The 14,159-nt window shown below is 41.8% G+C and overlaps 65 pseudogenes; all 65 read left to right on the forward strand.

Moving 5' to 3' along the window:
- The first annotated feature begins 41 nt into the window (after positions 1–41).
- On the forward strand, positions 42–160 carry LOC142725215 (5S ribosomal RNA; annotated as a pseudogene).
- Positions 161–227: 67 nt separating this feature from the next.
- LOC142725131 (5S ribosomal RNA) lies at positions 228–346 on the forward strand (annotated as a pseudogene).
- A 252-nt stretch (positions 347–598) lies between these two features.
- LOC142725213 (5S ribosomal RNA) lies at positions 599–717 on the forward strand (annotated as a pseudogene).
- Positions 718–784: 67 nt separating this feature from the next.
- On the forward strand, positions 785–903 carry LOC142725097 (5S ribosomal RNA; annotated as a pseudogene).
- A 67-nt stretch (positions 904–970) lies between these two features.
- On the forward strand, positions 971–1,089 carry LOC142725110 (5S ribosomal RNA; annotated as a pseudogene).
- Positions 1,090–1,156: 67 nt separating this feature from the next.
- On the forward strand, positions 1,157–1,274 carry LOC142725249 (5S ribosomal RNA; annotated as a pseudogene).
- A 68-nt stretch (positions 1,275–1,342) lies between these two features.
- Positions 1,343–1,461, forward strand: LOC142725122 (5S ribosomal RNA; annotated as a pseudogene).
- A 67-nt stretch (positions 1,462–1,528) lies between these two features.
- LOC142724988 (5S ribosomal RNA) lies at positions 1,529–1,647 on the forward strand (annotated as a pseudogene).
- A 67-nt stretch (positions 1,648–1,714) lies between these two features.
- On the forward strand, positions 1,715–1,833 carry LOC142725294 (5S ribosomal RNA; annotated as a pseudogene).
- A 67-nt stretch (positions 1,834–1,900) lies between these two features.
- Positions 1,901–2,019, forward strand: LOC142725134 (5S ribosomal RNA; annotated as a pseudogene).
- Positions 2,020–2,086: 67 nt separating this feature from the next.
- On the forward strand, positions 2,087–2,205 carry LOC142725241 (5S ribosomal RNA; annotated as a pseudogene).
- Positions 2,206–2,272: 67 nt separating this feature from the next.
- On the forward strand, positions 2,273–2,391 carry LOC142725227 (5S ribosomal RNA; annotated as a pseudogene).
- Positions 2,392–2,458: 67 nt separating this feature from the next.
- On the forward strand, positions 2,459–2,577 carry LOC142725011 (5S ribosomal RNA; annotated as a pseudogene).
- A 67-nt stretch (positions 2,578–2,644) lies between these two features.
- Positions 2,645–2,763, forward strand: LOC142725161 (5S ribosomal RNA; annotated as a pseudogene).
- A 66-nt stretch (positions 2,764–2,829) lies between these two features.
- On the forward strand, positions 2,830–2,948 carry LOC142725150 (5S ribosomal RNA; annotated as a pseudogene).
- Positions 2,949–3,201: 253 nt separating this feature from the next.
- On the forward strand, positions 3,202–3,320 carry LOC142725033 (5S ribosomal RNA; annotated as a pseudogene).
- Positions 3,321–3,573: 253 nt separating this feature from the next.
- LOC142725094 (5S ribosomal RNA) lies at positions 3,574–3,692 on the forward strand (annotated as a pseudogene).
- A 252-nt stretch (positions 3,693–3,944) lies between these two features.
- On the forward strand, positions 3,945–4,063 carry LOC142724997 (5S ribosomal RNA; annotated as a pseudogene).
- Positions 4,064–4,130: 67 nt separating this feature from the next.
- LOC142725082 (5S ribosomal RNA) lies at positions 4,131–4,249 on the forward strand (annotated as a pseudogene).
- A 67-nt stretch (positions 4,250–4,316) lies between these two features.
- Positions 4,317–4,435, forward strand: LOC142725146 (5S ribosomal RNA; annotated as a pseudogene).
- Positions 4,436–4,502: 67 nt separating this feature from the next.
- LOC142725160 (5S ribosomal RNA) lies at positions 4,503–4,621 on the forward strand (annotated as a pseudogene).
- Positions 4,622–4,688: 67 nt separating this feature from the next.
- On the forward strand, positions 4,689–4,807 carry LOC142724956 (5S ribosomal RNA; annotated as a pseudogene).
- Positions 4,808–4,874: 67 nt separating this feature from the next.
- On the forward strand, positions 4,875–4,993 carry LOC142725168 (5S ribosomal RNA; annotated as a pseudogene).
- Positions 4,994–5,059: 66 nt separating this feature from the next.
- On the forward strand, positions 5,060–5,178 carry LOC142725017 (5S ribosomal RNA; annotated as a pseudogene).
- A 67-nt stretch (positions 5,179–5,245) lies between these two features.
- Positions 5,246–5,364, forward strand: LOC142725164 (5S ribosomal RNA; annotated as a pseudogene).
- A 67-nt stretch (positions 5,365–5,431) lies between these two features.
- Positions 5,432–5,550, forward strand: LOC142725004 (5S ribosomal RNA; annotated as a pseudogene).
- Positions 5,551–5,617: 67 nt separating this feature from the next.
- Positions 5,618–5,736, forward strand: LOC142725267 (5S ribosomal RNA; annotated as a pseudogene).
- A 67-nt stretch (positions 5,737–5,803) lies between these two features.
- Positions 5,804–5,922, forward strand: LOC142725176 (5S ribosomal RNA; annotated as a pseudogene).
- A 67-nt stretch (positions 5,923–5,989) lies between these two features.
- Positions 5,990–6,108, forward strand: LOC142725187 (5S ribosomal RNA; annotated as a pseudogene).
- Positions 6,109–6,547: 439 nt separating this feature from the next.
- LOC142725212 (5S ribosomal RNA) lies at positions 6,548–6,666 on the forward strand (annotated as a pseudogene).
- A 67-nt stretch (positions 6,667–6,733) lies between these two features.
- On the forward strand, positions 6,734–6,852 carry LOC142725106 (5S ribosomal RNA; annotated as a pseudogene).
- Positions 6,853–6,919: 67 nt separating this feature from the next.
- On the forward strand, positions 6,920–7,038 carry LOC142725104 (5S ribosomal RNA; annotated as a pseudogene).
- A 67-nt stretch (positions 7,039–7,105) lies between these two features.
- LOC142725047 (5S ribosomal RNA) lies at positions 7,106–7,224 on the forward strand (annotated as a pseudogene).
- Positions 7,225–7,477: 253 nt separating this feature from the next.
- Positions 7,478–7,596, forward strand: LOC142725034 (5S ribosomal RNA; annotated as a pseudogene).
- Positions 7,597–7,663: 67 nt separating this feature from the next.
- Positions 7,664–7,782, forward strand: LOC142725068 (5S ribosomal RNA; annotated as a pseudogene).
- A 67-nt stretch (positions 7,783–7,849) lies between these two features.
- On the forward strand, positions 7,850–7,968 carry LOC142724989 (5S ribosomal RNA; annotated as a pseudogene).
- Positions 7,969–8,035: 67 nt separating this feature from the next.
- Positions 8,036–8,154, forward strand: LOC142725158 (5S ribosomal RNA; annotated as a pseudogene).
- Positions 8,155–8,221: 67 nt separating this feature from the next.
- Positions 8,222–8,340, forward strand: LOC142724964 (5S ribosomal RNA; annotated as a pseudogene).
- A 67-nt stretch (positions 8,341–8,407) lies between these two features.
- Positions 8,408–8,526, forward strand: LOC142725171 (5S ribosomal RNA; annotated as a pseudogene).
- A 67-nt stretch (positions 8,527–8,593) lies between these two features.
- Positions 8,594–8,712, forward strand: LOC142724986 (5S ribosomal RNA; annotated as a pseudogene).
- Positions 8,713–8,779: 67 nt separating this feature from the next.
- LOC142724968 (5S ribosomal RNA) lies at positions 8,780–8,898 on the forward strand (annotated as a pseudogene).
- Positions 8,899–8,965: 67 nt separating this feature from the next.
- On the forward strand, positions 8,966–9,084 carry LOC142725165 (5S ribosomal RNA; annotated as a pseudogene).
- A 67-nt stretch (positions 9,085–9,151) lies between these two features.
- On the forward strand, positions 9,152–9,270 carry LOC142725217 (5S ribosomal RNA; annotated as a pseudogene).
- A 67-nt stretch (positions 9,271–9,337) lies between these two features.
- LOC142724995 (5S ribosomal RNA) lies at positions 9,338–9,456 on the forward strand (annotated as a pseudogene).
- Positions 9,457–9,523: 67 nt separating this feature from the next.
- LOC142725072 (5S ribosomal RNA) lies at positions 9,524–9,642 on the forward strand (annotated as a pseudogene).
- A 67-nt stretch (positions 9,643–9,709) lies between these two features.
- LOC142725028 (5S ribosomal RNA) lies at positions 9,710–9,828 on the forward strand (annotated as a pseudogene).
- Positions 9,829–9,895: 67 nt separating this feature from the next.
- Positions 9,896–10,014, forward strand: LOC142725000 (5S ribosomal RNA; annotated as a pseudogene).
- A 253-nt stretch (positions 10,015–10,267) lies between these two features.
- LOC142725081 (5S ribosomal RNA) lies at positions 10,268–10,386 on the forward strand (annotated as a pseudogene).
- Positions 10,387–10,453: 67 nt separating this feature from the next.
- LOC142725208 (5S ribosomal RNA) lies at positions 10,454–10,572 on the forward strand (annotated as a pseudogene).
- A 67-nt stretch (positions 10,573–10,639) lies between these two features.
- LOC142725312 (5S ribosomal RNA) lies at positions 10,640–10,758 on the forward strand (annotated as a pseudogene).
- Positions 10,759–10,825: 67 nt separating this feature from the next.
- On the forward strand, positions 10,826–10,944 carry LOC142725035 (5S ribosomal RNA; annotated as a pseudogene).
- A 67-nt stretch (positions 10,945–11,011) lies between these two features.
- Positions 11,012–11,130, forward strand: LOC142725043 (5S ribosomal RNA; annotated as a pseudogene).
- Positions 11,131–11,197: 67 nt separating this feature from the next.
- On the forward strand, positions 11,198–11,316 carry LOC142725243 (5S ribosomal RNA; annotated as a pseudogene).
- Positions 11,317–11,383: 67 nt separating this feature from the next.
- LOC142724982 (5S ribosomal RNA) lies at positions 11,384–11,502 on the forward strand (annotated as a pseudogene).
- Positions 11,503–11,569: 67 nt separating this feature from the next.
- On the forward strand, positions 11,570–11,688 carry LOC142725088 (5S ribosomal RNA; annotated as a pseudogene).
- A 253-nt stretch (positions 11,689–11,941) lies between these two features.
- Positions 11,942–12,060, forward strand: LOC142725300 (5S ribosomal RNA; annotated as a pseudogene).
- Positions 12,061–12,127: 67 nt separating this feature from the next.
- On the forward strand, positions 12,128–12,246 carry LOC142725304 (5S ribosomal RNA; annotated as a pseudogene).
- A 67-nt stretch (positions 12,247–12,313) lies between these two features.
- On the forward strand, positions 12,314–12,432 carry LOC142725120 (5S ribosomal RNA; annotated as a pseudogene).
- Positions 12,433–12,499: 67 nt separating this feature from the next.
- On the forward strand, positions 12,500–12,618 carry LOC142725275 (5S ribosomal RNA; annotated as a pseudogene).
- Positions 12,619–12,685: 67 nt separating this feature from the next.
- LOC142725147 (5S ribosomal RNA) lies at positions 12,686–12,804 on the forward strand (annotated as a pseudogene).
- Positions 12,805–13,058: 254 nt separating this feature from the next.
- On the forward strand, positions 13,059–13,177 carry LOC142725037 (5S ribosomal RNA; annotated as a pseudogene).
- Positions 13,178–13,244: 67 nt separating this feature from the next.
- LOC142725099 (5S ribosomal RNA) lies at positions 13,245–13,363 on the forward strand (annotated as a pseudogene).
- Positions 13,364–13,430: 67 nt separating this feature from the next.
- LOC142724977 (5S ribosomal RNA) lies at positions 13,431–13,549 on the forward strand (annotated as a pseudogene).
- Positions 13,550–13,616: 67 nt separating this feature from the next.
- LOC142724969 (5S ribosomal RNA) lies at positions 13,617–13,735 on the forward strand (annotated as a pseudogene).
- Positions 13,736–13,988: 253 nt separating this feature from the next.
- On the forward strand, positions 13,989–14,107 carry LOC142725108 (5S ribosomal RNA; annotated as a pseudogene).
- The last annotated feature ends 52 nt before the right edge of the window (positions 14,108–14,159 follow it).

The raw sequence follows: 14,159 nt of genomic DNA on the forward strand, positions 1-14,159 counted from the left end.
TCACAATAGATTAAATAGGACTATGGATTAAAGCATTTAACGTCAATGGCCATTCTAAGCTAAATGTGCCTGCTCTCGTCAGATCGCAGAAGTTACACAGCTTAAGCCCTCGCTAGTACCAGTGTGGGAGACTGTCTGGGAATCCGTGGTGCAGTTGACTTTTTATTATGTCGTTTAGATTTTGTTTCACAATTGATTAAAAAGGACTATGGATTAAAGAATTTAATGTCAATGGCCATTCTAAGCTGAATGTCCCTGCTCTCGTCAGATCGCAGAAGTTACACAGCTTAAGGCCTTGCTAGTACGAGTGTGGGAGACTGTCTGGGAATCCGTGGTGCGGTTGACTTTTTATTATGTTGTTTAGATTTTGTTTCACAATAGATTAAATAGGACTATGGATTAAGGCTTTTAATGTCAATGGCCATTCTAAGCTGAGTGTGCCTGCTCTCGTTAGATCGCAGAAGTTACACAGCTTAAGGTCTCGCTAGTACCAGTGTGGGAGACTGTCTGGGAATCCGTGGTGCGTTGAATTTTTATTATGTCGTTTAGATTTTGTGTCACAATCGATTAAATAGGACTATGGATTAAAGCATTTAATGTCAATGGCCATTCTAAGCTGAATGCCCCTGCTCTCGTCAGATCGCAGAGGTTACACAGCCTAAGGCCTTGCTAGTACCAGTGTGGGAGACTGTCTGGGAATCCGTGGTGCGGTTGACTTTTTATTATGTTGTTTCGATTTTGTTTCACAATCGATTAAAAAGGACTATGGATTAAAGCATTTAATGTCAATGGCCATTCTAAGCTGAATGTCCCTGCTCTCGTCAGATCGCAGAAGTTACACAGCTTAAGGCCTCACTAGTACCAGTGTGGGAGACTGTCTGGGAATCCGTGGTGCGGTTAACTTTTTATTATGTCGTTTAGATTTTGTTTCACAATCGATTAAAAAGGACTATGAATTAAAGCATTTAATGTCAATGGCCATTCTAAGCTGAATGTGCCTGCTCTCGTCAGATCGCAGAAGTTACACAGCTTAAGGCCTCGCTAGTACCAGTGTGGGAGACTGTCTGGGAATCCGTGGTGCGGTTGACTTTTTATTATGTCGTTTAGATTTTGTTTCACAATAGATTAAATAGGACTATGGATTAAAGCATTTAACGTCAATGGCCATTCTAAGCTGAATGTGCCTGCTCTCGTCAGAACGCAGAAGTTACACAGCTTAAGGCCTCGCTAGTACCAGTGTGGGAGACTGTCTGGGAATCCGTGGTGCGCTTGCCTTTTTATTATGTCGTTTAGATTTTGTTTCACAATCGATTAAAAAGGACTATGGATTAAAGCATTTAATGTCAATGGCCATTCTAAGCTGAATGTGCCTGCTCTCGTCAGATCGCAGAAGTTACACAGCTTAAGGCCTCGCTAGTACCAGTGTGGGAGACTGTCTGGGAATCCGTGGTGCGGTTGACTTTTTATTATGTCGTTTAGATTTTGTTTCACAATCGATTAAAAAGGACTATGGATTAAAGCATTTAATGTCAATGGCCATTCTAAGCTGAATGTGCCTGCTCTCGTCAGATCGCAGAAGTTACACAGCTTAAGGCCTCGCTAGTACCAGTGTGGGAGACTGTCTGGGAATCCGTGGTGCGGTTGCCTTTTTATTATGTCGTTTAGATTTTGTTTCACAATAGATTAAATAGGACTATGGATTAAAGCATTTAATGTCAATGGCCATTCTAAGCTGAATGTGCCTGCTCTCGTCAGAACGCAGAAATTACACAGCTTAAGGCCTCGCTAGTACCAGTGTGGGAGACTGTCTGGGAATCCGTGGTGCGGTTGACTTTTTATTATGTCGTTTAGATTTTGTTTCACAATCGATTAAAAAGGACTATGGATTAAAGCATTTAATGTCAATGGCCATTCTAAGCTGAATGTGCCTGCTCTCGTCAGATCGCAGAAGTTACACAGCTTAAGGCCTCGCTAGTACCAGTGTGGGAGACTGTCTGGGAATCCGTGGTGCGGTTGACTTTTTATTATGTCGTTTAGATTTTGTTTCACAATAGATTAAATAGGACTATGGATTAAAGCATTTAACGTCAATGGCCATTCTAAGCTGAATGTGCCTACTCTCGTCAGATCGCAGAAGTAACACAGTTTAAGGCCTCGCTAGTACCAGTGTGGGAGACTGTCTGGGAATCCGTGGTGCGGTTGACTTTTTATTATGTCGTTTAGATTTTGTTTTACAATCGATTAAAAAGGACTATGGATTAAAGCATTTATTGTCAATGGCCATTCTAAGCTGAATGTGCCTGCTCTCGTTAGAGCGCAGAAGTTACACAGCTTAACGCCTCGCTAGTACCAGTGTGGGAGACTGTCTGGGAATCCGTGGTGCGGTTGACTTTTTATTATGTCGTTTAGATTTTGTTTCACAATAGATTAAATAGGACTATGGATTAAAGCATTTAACGTCAATGGCCATTCTAAGCTGAATGTGCCTGCTCTCGTCAGATTGCAGAAGTTACACAGCTTAAGGCCTCGCTAGTACCAGTGTGGGAGACTGTCTGGGAATCCGTGGTGCGGTTGACTTTTTATTATGTCGTTTAGATTTTGTTTCACAATAGATTAAATAGGACTATGGATTAAAGCATTTAACGTCAATGGCCATTCTAAGCTGAATGTGCCTGCTCTCGTCAGAACGCAGAAGTTACACAGCTTAATGCCTCGCTAGTACCAGTGTGGGAGACTGTCTGGGAATACGTGGTGCAGTTGAATTTTATTATGTCGTTTAGATTTTGTTTCACAATCGATTAAAAAGGACTATGGATTAAAGTGTTTAATGTCAATGGCCATTCTAAGCTGAATGTCCCTGCTCTCGTCAGATCGCAGAAGTTACACAGCTTAAGGCCTCGCTTGTACGAGTGTGGGAGACTGTCTGGGAATCCGTGGTGCGGTTGACTTTTTATTATGTTGTTTAGATTTTGTTTCACAATAGATTAAATAGGACTATGGATTAAGGCTTTTTATGTCAATGGCCATTCTAAGCTAAACGTGCCTGCTCTCGTCAGATCGCAGAAGTTACACAGCTTAAAGCCTCGCTAGTACCAGTGTGGGAGACTGTCTGGGAATACGTGGTGCGGTTGAATTTTTATTATGTCGTTTAGATTTTGTTTCACAATCGATTAAAAAGGACTATGGATTAAAGCATTTAATGTCAATGGCCATTCTAAGCTGAATGTGCCTGCTCTCGTTAGATCGCAGAAGTTACACAGCTTAAGGCCTCGCTAGTACGAGTGTGGGAGACTGTCTGGGAATCCGTGGTGCGGTTGACTTTTTATTATGTCGTTTAGATTTTGTTTCACAATAGATTAAATAGGACTATGGATTAAAGCATTTAACGTCAATGGCCATTCTAAGCTGAATGTGCCTGCTCTCGTCAGATCGCAGAAGTTACACAGCTTAAGCCCTCGCTAGTACCAGTGTGGGAGACTGTCTGGGAATCCGTGGTGCAGATGACTTTTTATTATGTCGTTTAGATTTTGTTTCACAATTGATTAAAAAGGACTATGGATTAAAGAATTTAATGTCAATGGCCATTCTAAGCTGAATGTCCCTGCTCTCGTCAGATCGCAGAAGTTACACAGCTTAAGGCCTTGCTAGTACGAGTGTGGGTGACTGTCTGGGAATCCGTGGTGCGGTTGACTTTTTATTATGTTGTTTAGATTTTGTTTCACAATAGATTAAATAGGACTATGGATTAAGGCTTTTAATGTCAATGGCCATTCTAAGCTGAGTGTGCCTGCTCTCGTTAGATCGCAGAAGTTACACAGCTTAAGGCCTCGCTAGTACCAGTGTGGGAGACTGTCTGGGAATCCGTGGTGCGTTGAAATTTTATTATGTCGTTTAGATTTTGTTTCACAATCGATTAAAAAGGACTATGGATTAAAGCATTTAATGTCAATGGCCATTCTAAGCTGAATGCCCCTGCTCTCGTCAGATCGCAGAAGTTACACAGCCTAAGGCCTCGCTAGTACCAGTGTGGGAGACTGTCTGGGAATCCGTGGTGCAGTTGACTTTTTATTATGTTGTTTCGATTTTGTTTCACAATCGATTAAAAAGGACTATGGATTAAAGCATTTAATGTCAATGGCCATTCTAAGCTGAATGTCCCTGCTCTCGTCAGATCGCAGAAGTTACACAGCTTAAGGCCTCACTAGTACGAGTGTGGGAGACTGTCTGGGAATCCGTGGTGCGGTTGACTTTTTATTATGTCGTTTAGATTTTGTTTCACAATCGATTAAAAAGGACTATGAATTAAAGCATTTAATGTCAATGGCCATTCTAAGCTGAATGTGCCTGCTCTCGTCAGATCGCAGAAGTTACACAGCTTAAGGCCTCGCTAGTACCAGTGTGGGAGACTGTCTGGGAATCCGTGGTGCGGTTGACTTTTTATTATGTCGTTTAGATTTTGTTTCACAATCGATTAAAAAGGACTATGGATTAAAGCATTTAATGTCAATGGCCATTCTAAGCTGAATGTGCCTACTCTCGTCAGATCGCAGAAGTTACACAGCTTAAGGCCTTGCTAGTACCAGTGTGGGAGACTGTCTGGGAATCCGTGGTGCGGTTGACTTTTTATTATGTCGTTTAGATTTTGTTTCACAATCGATTAAAAAGGACTATGGATTAAAGCATTTAATGTCAATGGCCATTCTAAGCTGAATGTGCCTGCTCTCGTCAGATCGCAGAAGTTACACAGCTTAAGGCCTCGCTAGTACCAGGGTGGGAGACTGTCTGGGAATCCGTGGTGCGGTTGACTTTTTATTATGTCGTTTAGATTTTGTTTCACAATAGATTAAATAGGACTATGGATTAAAGCATTTAACGTCAATGGCCATTCTAAGCTGAATGTGCCTACTCTCGTCAGATCGCAGAAGTTACACAGCTTAAGGCCTCGCTAGTACCAGTGTGGGAGACTGTCTGGGAATCCGTGGTGTGGTTGACTTTTTATTATGTTGTTTAGATTTTGTTTCACAGTAGATTAAATAGGACTATGGATTAAGGCTTTAATGTCAATGGCCATTCTAAGCTGAATGTCCCTGATCTCGTCAGATCGCAGAAGTTACACAGCTTAAGGCCTCGCTAGTACCAGTGTGGGAGACTGTCTGGGAATTCGTGGTGCGGTTGACCTTTTATTATGTCGTTTAGATTTTGTTTCACAATCGATTAAAAAGGACTATGGATTAAAGCATTTAATGTCAATGGCCATTCTAAGCTGAATGTGCCTGCTCTCGTTAGATCGCAGAAGTTACACAGCTTAACGCCTCGCTAGTACCAGTGTGGGAGACTGTCTGGGAATCCGTGGTGCGGTTGACTTTTTATTATGTCGTTTAGATTTTGTTTCACAATAGATTAAATAGGACTATGGATTAAAGCATTTAACGTCAATGGCCATTCTAAGCTGAATGTGCCTGCTCTCGTCAGATCGCAGAAGTTACACAGCTTAAGGCCTCGCTAGTACCAGTGTGGGAGACTGTCTGGGAATCCGTGGTGCGGTTTACTTTTTATTATGTCGTTTAGATTTTGTTTCACAATCGATTAAAAAGGACTATGGATTAAAGCATTTAATGTCAATGGCCACTCTAAGCTGAATGTGCCTGCTCTCGTTAGATCGCAGAAGTTACACAGCTTAACGCCTCACTAGTACCAGTGTGGGAGACTGTCTGGGAATCCGTGGTGCGGTTGACTTTTTATTATGTTGTTTAGATTTTGTTTCACAATAGATTAAATAGGACTATGGATTAAAGCATTTAACGTCAATGGCAATTCTAAGCTGAATGTGCCTGCTCTCGTCAGATCGCAGAAGTTACACAGCTTAAGGCCTCGCTAGTACCAGTGTGGGAGACTGTCTGGGAATCTGTGGTGCAGTTAACTTTTTATTATGTCGTTTAGATTTTGTTTCACAATCGATTAAAAAGGACTATGGATTAAAGAATTTAATGTCAATGGCCATTCTAAACTGAATGTCCCTGCTCTCGTCAGATCGCAGAAGTTACACAGCTTAAGGCCTCGCTAGTACAAGTGTGGGAGACTGTCTGGGAATCCGTGGTGCGGTTGACTTTTTATTATGTTGTTTAGATTTTGTTTCACAATAGATTAAATAGGACTATGGATTAAGGCTTTTAATGTCAATGGCCATTCTAGGCTGAGTGTGCCTGCTCTCGTCAGATCGCAGAAGTTACACAGCTTAAGGCCTCGCTAGTACCAATGTGGGAGACTGTCTGTGAATCCGTGGTGGGGTTGACTTCTTATTATGTCGTTTAGATTTTGTTTCACAATCGATTAAAAAGGACTATGGATTAAAGCATTTAATGTCAATGGCCATTCTAAGCTGAATGTGCCTGCTCTCGTTAGATCGCAGAAGTTACATAGCTTAACGCCTCGCTAGTACCAGTGTGGTAGACTGTCTGGGAATCCGTGGTGCGGTTGACTTTTTATTATGTCGTTTAGATTTTGTTTCACAATAGATTAAATAGGACTATGGATTAAAGCATTTACCGTCAATGGCCATTCTAAGCTGAATGTGCCTGCTCTCGTCAGATCGCAGAAGTTACACAGCTTAAGCCCTCGCTAGTACCAGTGTGGGAGACTGTCTGGGAATCCGTGGTGCGGTTGAATTTTTATTATGTCGTTTAGATTTTGTTTCACAATCGATTAAAAAGGACTATGGATTAAAGCATTTAATGTCAATGGCCATTCTAAGCTGAATGCCCCTGCTCTCGTCAGATCGCAGAAGTTACACAGCCTAAGGCCTCGCTAGTACCAGTGTGGGAGACTGTCTGGGAATCCGTGGAGCGGTTGACTTTTTATTATGTTGTTTCGATTTTGTTTCACAATCGATTAAAAAGGACTATGGATTAAAGCATTTAATGTCAATGGCCATTCTAAGCTGAATGTCCCTGCTCTCGTCAGATCGCAGAAGTTACACAGCTTAAGGCCTCACTAGTACCAGTGTGGGAGACTGTCTGGGAATCCGTGGTGCGGTTGAATTTTTATTATGTCGTTTAGATTTTGTTTCACAATCGATTAAAAAGGACTATGGATTAAAGCATTTAACGTCAATGGCCATTCTAAGCTGAATGTGCCTGCTCTCGTCAGAACGCAGAAGTTACACAGCTTAATGCCTCGCTAGTACCAGTGTGGGAGACTGTCTGGGAATCCGTGGTGCGGTTGACTTTTTATTATGTTGTTTAGATTTTGTTTCACAATCGATTAAAAAGGACTATGGATTAAAGCCTTTAATGTCAATGGCCATTCTAAGCTGAATGTCCCTGCTCTTGTTAGATCGCAGAAGTTACACAGCTTAACGCCTCGCTAGTACCAGTGTGGGAGACTGTCTGGGAATCCATGGTGCGGTTGACTTTTTATTATGTCGTTTAGATTTTGTTTCACAATAGATTAAATAGGACTATGGATTAAAGCATTTAATGTCAATGGCCATTCTAAGCTGAATGTGCCTGCTCTCGTCAGATCGCAGAAGTTACACAGCTTAAGGCCTCGCTAGTACCAGTGTGGGAGACTGTCTGGGAATCCATGGTGCGGTTGACTTTTTATTATGTCGTTTAGATTTTGTTTCACAATAGATTAAATAGGACTATGGATTAAAGCATTTAACGTCAATGGCCATTCTAAGCTGAATGTGCCTGCTCTCGTCAGAACGCAGAAGTAACACAGCTTAAGGCCTCGCTAGTACCAGTGTGGGAGACTGTCTGGGAATCCGTGGTGCGGTTGAATTTTTATTATGTCGTTTAGATTTTGTTTCACAATCGATTAAAAAGGACTATGGATTAAAGCATTTAATGTCAATGGCCATTCTAAGCTGAAGGTCCCTGCTCTCGTCAGATCGCAGAAGTTACACAGCTTAAGGCCTCGCTAGTACCAGTGTGGGAGACTGTCTGGGAATCCGTGGTGCGGTTGACTTTTTACTATGTTGTTTAGATTTTGTTTCACAATAGATTAAATAGGACTATGGATTAAGGCTTTTAATGTCAATGGCCATTCTAAGCTGAATGTGCCTGCTCTCGTCAGATCGCAGAAGTTACACAGCTTAAGGCCTCGCTAGTACCAGTGTGGGAGACTGTCTGGGAATCCGTGGTGCGGTTGACTTTTTATTATGTCGTTTAGATTTTGTTTCACAATAGATTAAATAGGACTATGGATTAAGGCTTTTAATGTTAATGGCCATTCTAAGCTGAATGTGCCTGCTCTCGTCAGATCGCAGAAGTTACACAGCTTAAGGCCTCGCTAGTACCAGTGTGGGAGACTGTCTGGGAATCCGTGGTGCGGTTGACTTTTTATTATGTAGTTTAGATTTTGTTTCACAATCGATTAAAAAGGACTATGGATTAAGGCTTTTAATGTTAATGGCCATTCTAAGCTGAATGTGCCTGCTCTCGTCAGATCGCAGAAGTTACACAGCTTAAGGACTCGCTAGTACCAGTGTGGGAGACTGTCTGGGAAGCCGTGGTGCGGTTGACTTTTTATTATGTCGTTTAGATTTTGTTTCACAATCGATTAAAAAGGACTATGGATTAAAGCATTTAATGTCAATGGCCATTCTAAGCTGAATGTCCCTGCTCTCGTCAGATCGCAGAAGTTACACAGCTTAAGGCCTCGCTAGTACCAGTCTGGGAGACTGTCTGGGAATCCGTGGTGCGGTTGACTTTTTATTATGTCGTTTAGATTTTGTTTCACAATCGATTAAAAAGTACTATGGATTAAAGCATTTAATGTCAATGGCCATTCTAAGCTGAATGTGCCTGCTCTCGTCAGATCGCAGAAGTTACACAGCTTAAGGCCTCGCTAGTACCAGTGTGGGAGACTGTCTGGGAATCCGTGGTGTGGTTGACTTTTGATTATGTCGTTTAGATTTTGTTTCACAATAGATTAAATAGGACTTTGGATTAAAGCATTTAACGTCAATGGCCATTCTAAGCTGAATGTGCCTGCTCTCGTTAGATCGCAGAAGTTACACAGCTTAACGCCTCGCTAGTACCAGTGTGGGAGACTGTCTGGGAATCCGTGGTGCGGTTGACTTTTTATTATGTCGTTTAGATTTTGTTTCACAATAGATTAAATAGGACTATGGATTAAAGGATTTAACGTCAATGGCCATTCTAAGCTGAATGTGCCTGCTCTCGTCAGATCGCAGAAGTTACACAGCTTAAGTCCTCGCTAGTACCAGTGTGGGAAACTGTCTGGGAATCCGTGGAGCGGTTGAATTTTTATTATGTCGTTTAGATTTTGTTTCACAATCGATTAAAAAGGACTATGGATTAAAGCATTTAATGTCAATGGCCATTCTAAGCTGAATGTGCCTGCTCTCGTCAGATCGCAGAAGTTACACAGCTTAAGGCCTCGCTGGTACCAGTGTGGGAGACTGTCTGGGAATCCGTGGTGCGGTTGACTTTTTATTATGTCGTTTAGATTTTGTTTCACAATAGATTAAATAGGACTATGGATTAAAGCATTTAACGTCAATGGCCATTCTAAGCTGAATGTGCCTGCTCTCGTCAGAACGCAGAAGTTACACAGCTTAAGGCCTCGCTAGTACCATTGTGGGAGACTGTCTGGGAATCCGTGGTGCGGTTGACTTTTTATTATGTCGTTTAGATTTTGTTTCACAATCGATTAAAAAGGACTATGGATTAAAGCATTTAATGTCAATGGCCATTCTAAGCTGAATGTGCCTGCTCTCGTCAGATCGCAGAAATTACACAGCTTAAGGCCTCGCTAGTACCAGTGTGGGAGACTGTCTGGGAATCCATGGTGCGGTTGACTTTTTATTATGTCGTTTAGATTTTGTTTCACAATAGATTAAATAGGACTATGGATTAAAGCATTTAACGTCAATGGCCATTCTAAGCTGAATGTGCCTGCTCTCGTCAGAACGCAGAAGTTACACAGCTTAAGGCCTCGCTAGTACCAGTGTGGGAGGCTGTCTGGGAATCCGTGGTGCGGTAGACTTTTTATTATGTCGTTTAGATTTTGTTTCACAATCGATTAAAAAGGACTATGGATTAAAGCATTTAATGTCAATGGCAATTCTAAGCTGAATGTGCCTGCTCTCGTTAGATCGCAGAAGTTACACAGCTTAAGCCCTCGCTAGTACCAGTGTGGGAGAGTGTCTGGGAATCCGTGGTGCGGTTGACTTTTTATTATGTCGTTTAGATTTTGTTTCACAATAGATTAAATAGGACTATGGATTAAAGCATTTAACGTCAATGGCCATTCTAAGCTGAATGTGCCTGCTCTCGTCAGATCGCAGAAGTTACACAGCTTAAGGCCTCGCTAGTACCAGTGTGGGAGACTGTCTGGGAATCTGTGGTGCGGTTGAATTTTTATTATGTCGTTTAGATTTTGTTTCACAATCGATTAAAAAGGACTATGGATTAAAGCATTTAATGGCAATGGCCATTCTAAGCTGAATGTCCCTGCTCTCGTCAGATCGCAGAAGTTACACAGCTTAAGGCCTTGCTAGTACCAGTGTGGGAGACTGTCTGGGAATCCGTGGTGCGGTTGTGTTTTTATTATGTTGTTTAGATTTTGTTTCACAATCGATTAAAAAGGACTATGGATTAAAGCATTTAATGTCAATGGCCATTCTAAGCTGAATGTGCCTGCTCTCGTCAGACCGCAGAAGTTACACAGCTTAAGGCCTCGCTAGTACCAGTGTGGGAGACTGTCTGGGAATCCGTGGTGCGGTTGACTTTTTATTATGTCGTTTAGATTTTGTTTCACAATCGATTAAAAAGGACTATGGATTAAAGCATTTAATGTCAATGGCCATTCTAAGCTGAATGTGCCTGCTCTCGTCAGATCGCAGAAGTTACACAGCTTAAGGCTTTGCTAGTACCAGTGTGGGAGACTGTCTGGGAATCCGTGGTGCGGTTGACTTTTTATTATGTCGTTTAGATTTTGTTTCACAATAGATTAAATAGGACTATGGATTAAAGCATTTAACGTCAATGGCCATTCTAAGCTGAATGTGCCTGCTCTCGTCAGAACGCAGAAGTTACACAGCTTAAGGCCTCGCTAGTACCAGTGTGGGAAACTGTCTGGGAATCCGTGGTGCGGTTGAATTTTTATTATGTCGTTTAGATTTTGTTTCACAATCGATTAAAAAGGACTATGGATTAAAGCATTTAATGTCAATGGCCATTCTAAGCTGAATGTGCCTCCTCTCGTCAGACCGCAGAAGTTACACAGCTTAAGGCCTCGCAAGTACCAGTGTGGGAGACTGTCTGGGAATCCGTGGTGCGGTTGACTTTTTATTATGTCGTTTAGATTTTGTTTCACAATCGATTAAAAAGGACTATGGATTAAAGCATTTAATGTCAATGGCCATTCTAAGCTGAATGTCCCTGTTCTCGTCAGATCGCAGAAGTTACACAGCTTAAGGCCTCGCTAGTACCAGTGTGGGAGACTGTCTGGGAATACGTGGTGCAGTTGACTTTTTATTATGTTGTTTAGATTTTGTTTCACAATAAATTAAATAGGACTATGGATTAAGGCTTTTAATGTCAATGGCCATTCTAAGCTGAATGTGCCTGCTCTCGTCAGATCGCAGAAGTTACACAGCTTAAGGCCTCGCTAGTATCAGTGTGGGAGACTGTCTGGGAATCCGTGGTGTGGTTGACTTTTTATTATGTCGTTTAGATTTTGTTTCACAATCGATTAAAAAGGACTATGGATTAAAGCATTTAAAGTCAATGGCCATTCTAAGCTGAATGTGCAAGCTCTCGTTAGATTGCAGAAGTTACACAGCTTAACGCCTCGCTAGTACCAGTGTGGGAGACTGTCTGGGAATCCGTGGTGCGGTTGACTTTTTATTATGTCGTTTACATTTTGTTTCACAATAGATTAAATAGGACTATGGAGTAAAGCATTTAACGTCAATGGCCATTCTAAGCTGAATGTGCCTGCTCTCGTCAGATCGCAGAAGTTAAACAGCTTAAGGCCTCGCTAGTACCAGTGTGGGAGACTGTCTGGGAATCCGTGGTGTGGTTGAATTTTTATTATGTCGTTTAGATTTTGTTTCACAATCGATTAAAAAGGACTATGGATTAAAGCATTTGATGTCAATGGCCATTCTAAGCTGAATGTCCCTGCTCTCGTCAGATCGCAGAAGTTACACAGCTTAAGGCCTCGCTAGTACCAGTGTGGGAGACTGTCTGGGAATCCGTGGTGCGGTTGACTTTATATTATGTTGTTTAGATTTTGTTTCACAATCGATTAAAAAGGACTATGGATTAAAGCATTTAATGTCTATGGCCATTCTAAGCTGAATGTGCCTGCTCTCGTCAGATCGCAGAAGTTACACAGCTTAAGGCCTCGCTAGTACCAGTGTGGGAGACTGTCTGGGAATCCGTGGTGCGGCTGACTTTTTATTATGTCGTTTAGATTTTGTTTCACAATAGATTAAATAGGACTATGGATTAAAGCATTTAACGTCAATGGCCATTCTAAGCTCAATGTGCCTGCTCTCGTCAGAACGCAGCAGTTACACAGCTTAAGGCCTCGCTAGTACCAGTGTGGGAGACTGTCTTGGAATCCGTGGTGCGGTTGAATTTTTATTATGTCGTTTAGATTTTGTTTCACAATCGATTAAAAAGGACTATGGATTAAAGCATTTAATGTCAATGGACATTCTAAGCTGAATGTCCCTGCTCTCATCAGATCGCAGAAGTTACACAGCTTAAGACCTCGCTAGTACCAGTGTGGGAGACTGTCTGGGAATCCGTGGTGCGGTTGACTTTTTATTATGTTGTTTAGATTTTGTTTCACAATAGATTAAATAGGACTATGGATTAAGGCTTTTAATGTCAATGGCCATTCTAAGCTGAATGTGCCTGCTCTGGTCAGAACGCAGAAGTTACACAGCTTAAGGCCTCGCTAGTACCAGTGTGGGAGACTGTCTGGGAATCCGTGGTGCGGTTGACATTTTTATTGTGTCGTTTAGATTTTGTTTCACAATCGATTAAAAAGGACTATGGATTAAAGCATTTAATGTCAATGGCCATTCTAAGCTGAATGTGCCTGCTCTCGTCAGATCGCAGAAGTTACACAGCTTAAGGCTTTGCTAGTACCAGTGTGGGAGACTGTCTGGGAATCCGTGGTGCGGTTGACTTTTTATTATGTCGTTTAGATTTTGTTTCACAATAGATTAAATAGGACTATGGATTAAAGCATTTAACGTCAATGGCCATTCTAAGCTGATTGTGCCTGCTCTCGTCAGAACGCAGAAGTTACACAGCTTAAGGCCTCGCTAGTACCAGTGTGGGAAACTGTCTGGGAATCCGTGGTGCGGTTGAATTTTTATTATGTCGTTTAGATTTTGTTTCACAATCGATTAAAAAGGACTATGTATTAAAGCATTTAATGTCAATGGCCATTCTAAGCTGAATGTCCCTGTTCTCGTCAGATCGCAGAAGTTACACAGCTTAAGGCCTCGCTAGTACCAGTGTGGGAGACTGTCTGGGAATACGTGGTGCGGTTGACTTTTTATTATGTTGTTTAGATTTTGTTTCACAATAAATTAAATAGGACTATGGATTAAGGCTTTTAATGTCAATGGCCATTCTAAGCTGAATGTGCCTGCTCTCGTCAGATCGCAGAAGTTACACAGCTTAAGGCCTCGCTAGTACCAGTGTGGGAGACTGTCTGGGAATCCGTGGTGTGGTTGACTTTTTATTATGTCGTTTAGATTTTGTTTCACAATCGATTAAAAAGGACTATGGATTAAAGCATTTAATGTCAATGGCCATTCTAAGCTGAATGTGCAAGCTCTCGTTAGATTGCAGAAGTTACACAGCTTAACGCCTCGCTAGTACCAGTGTGGGAGACTGTCTGGGAATCCGTGGTGCAGTTGACTTTTTATTATGTCGTTTACATTTTGTTTCACAATAGATTAAATAGGACTATGGAGTAAAGCATTTAACGTCAATGGCCATTCTAAGCTGAATGTGCCTGCTCTCGTCAGATCGCAGAAGTTACACAGCTTAAGGCCTCGCTAGTACCAGTGTGGGAGACTGTCTGGGAATCCGTGGTGTGGTTGAATTTTTATTATGTCGTTTAGATTTTGTTTCACAATCGATTAAAAAGGACTATGG

Source organism: Rhinoderma darwinii, unplaced genomic scaffold (genome assembly GCF_050947455.1).
Source record: "Rhinoderma darwinii isolate aRhiDar2 unplaced genomic scaffold, aRhiDar2.hap1 Scaffold_594, whole genome shotgun sequence".
Taxonomy (NCBI): Eukaryota; Metazoa; Chordata; class Amphibia; order Anura; family Rhinodermatidae; genus Rhinoderma; species Rhinoderma darwinii.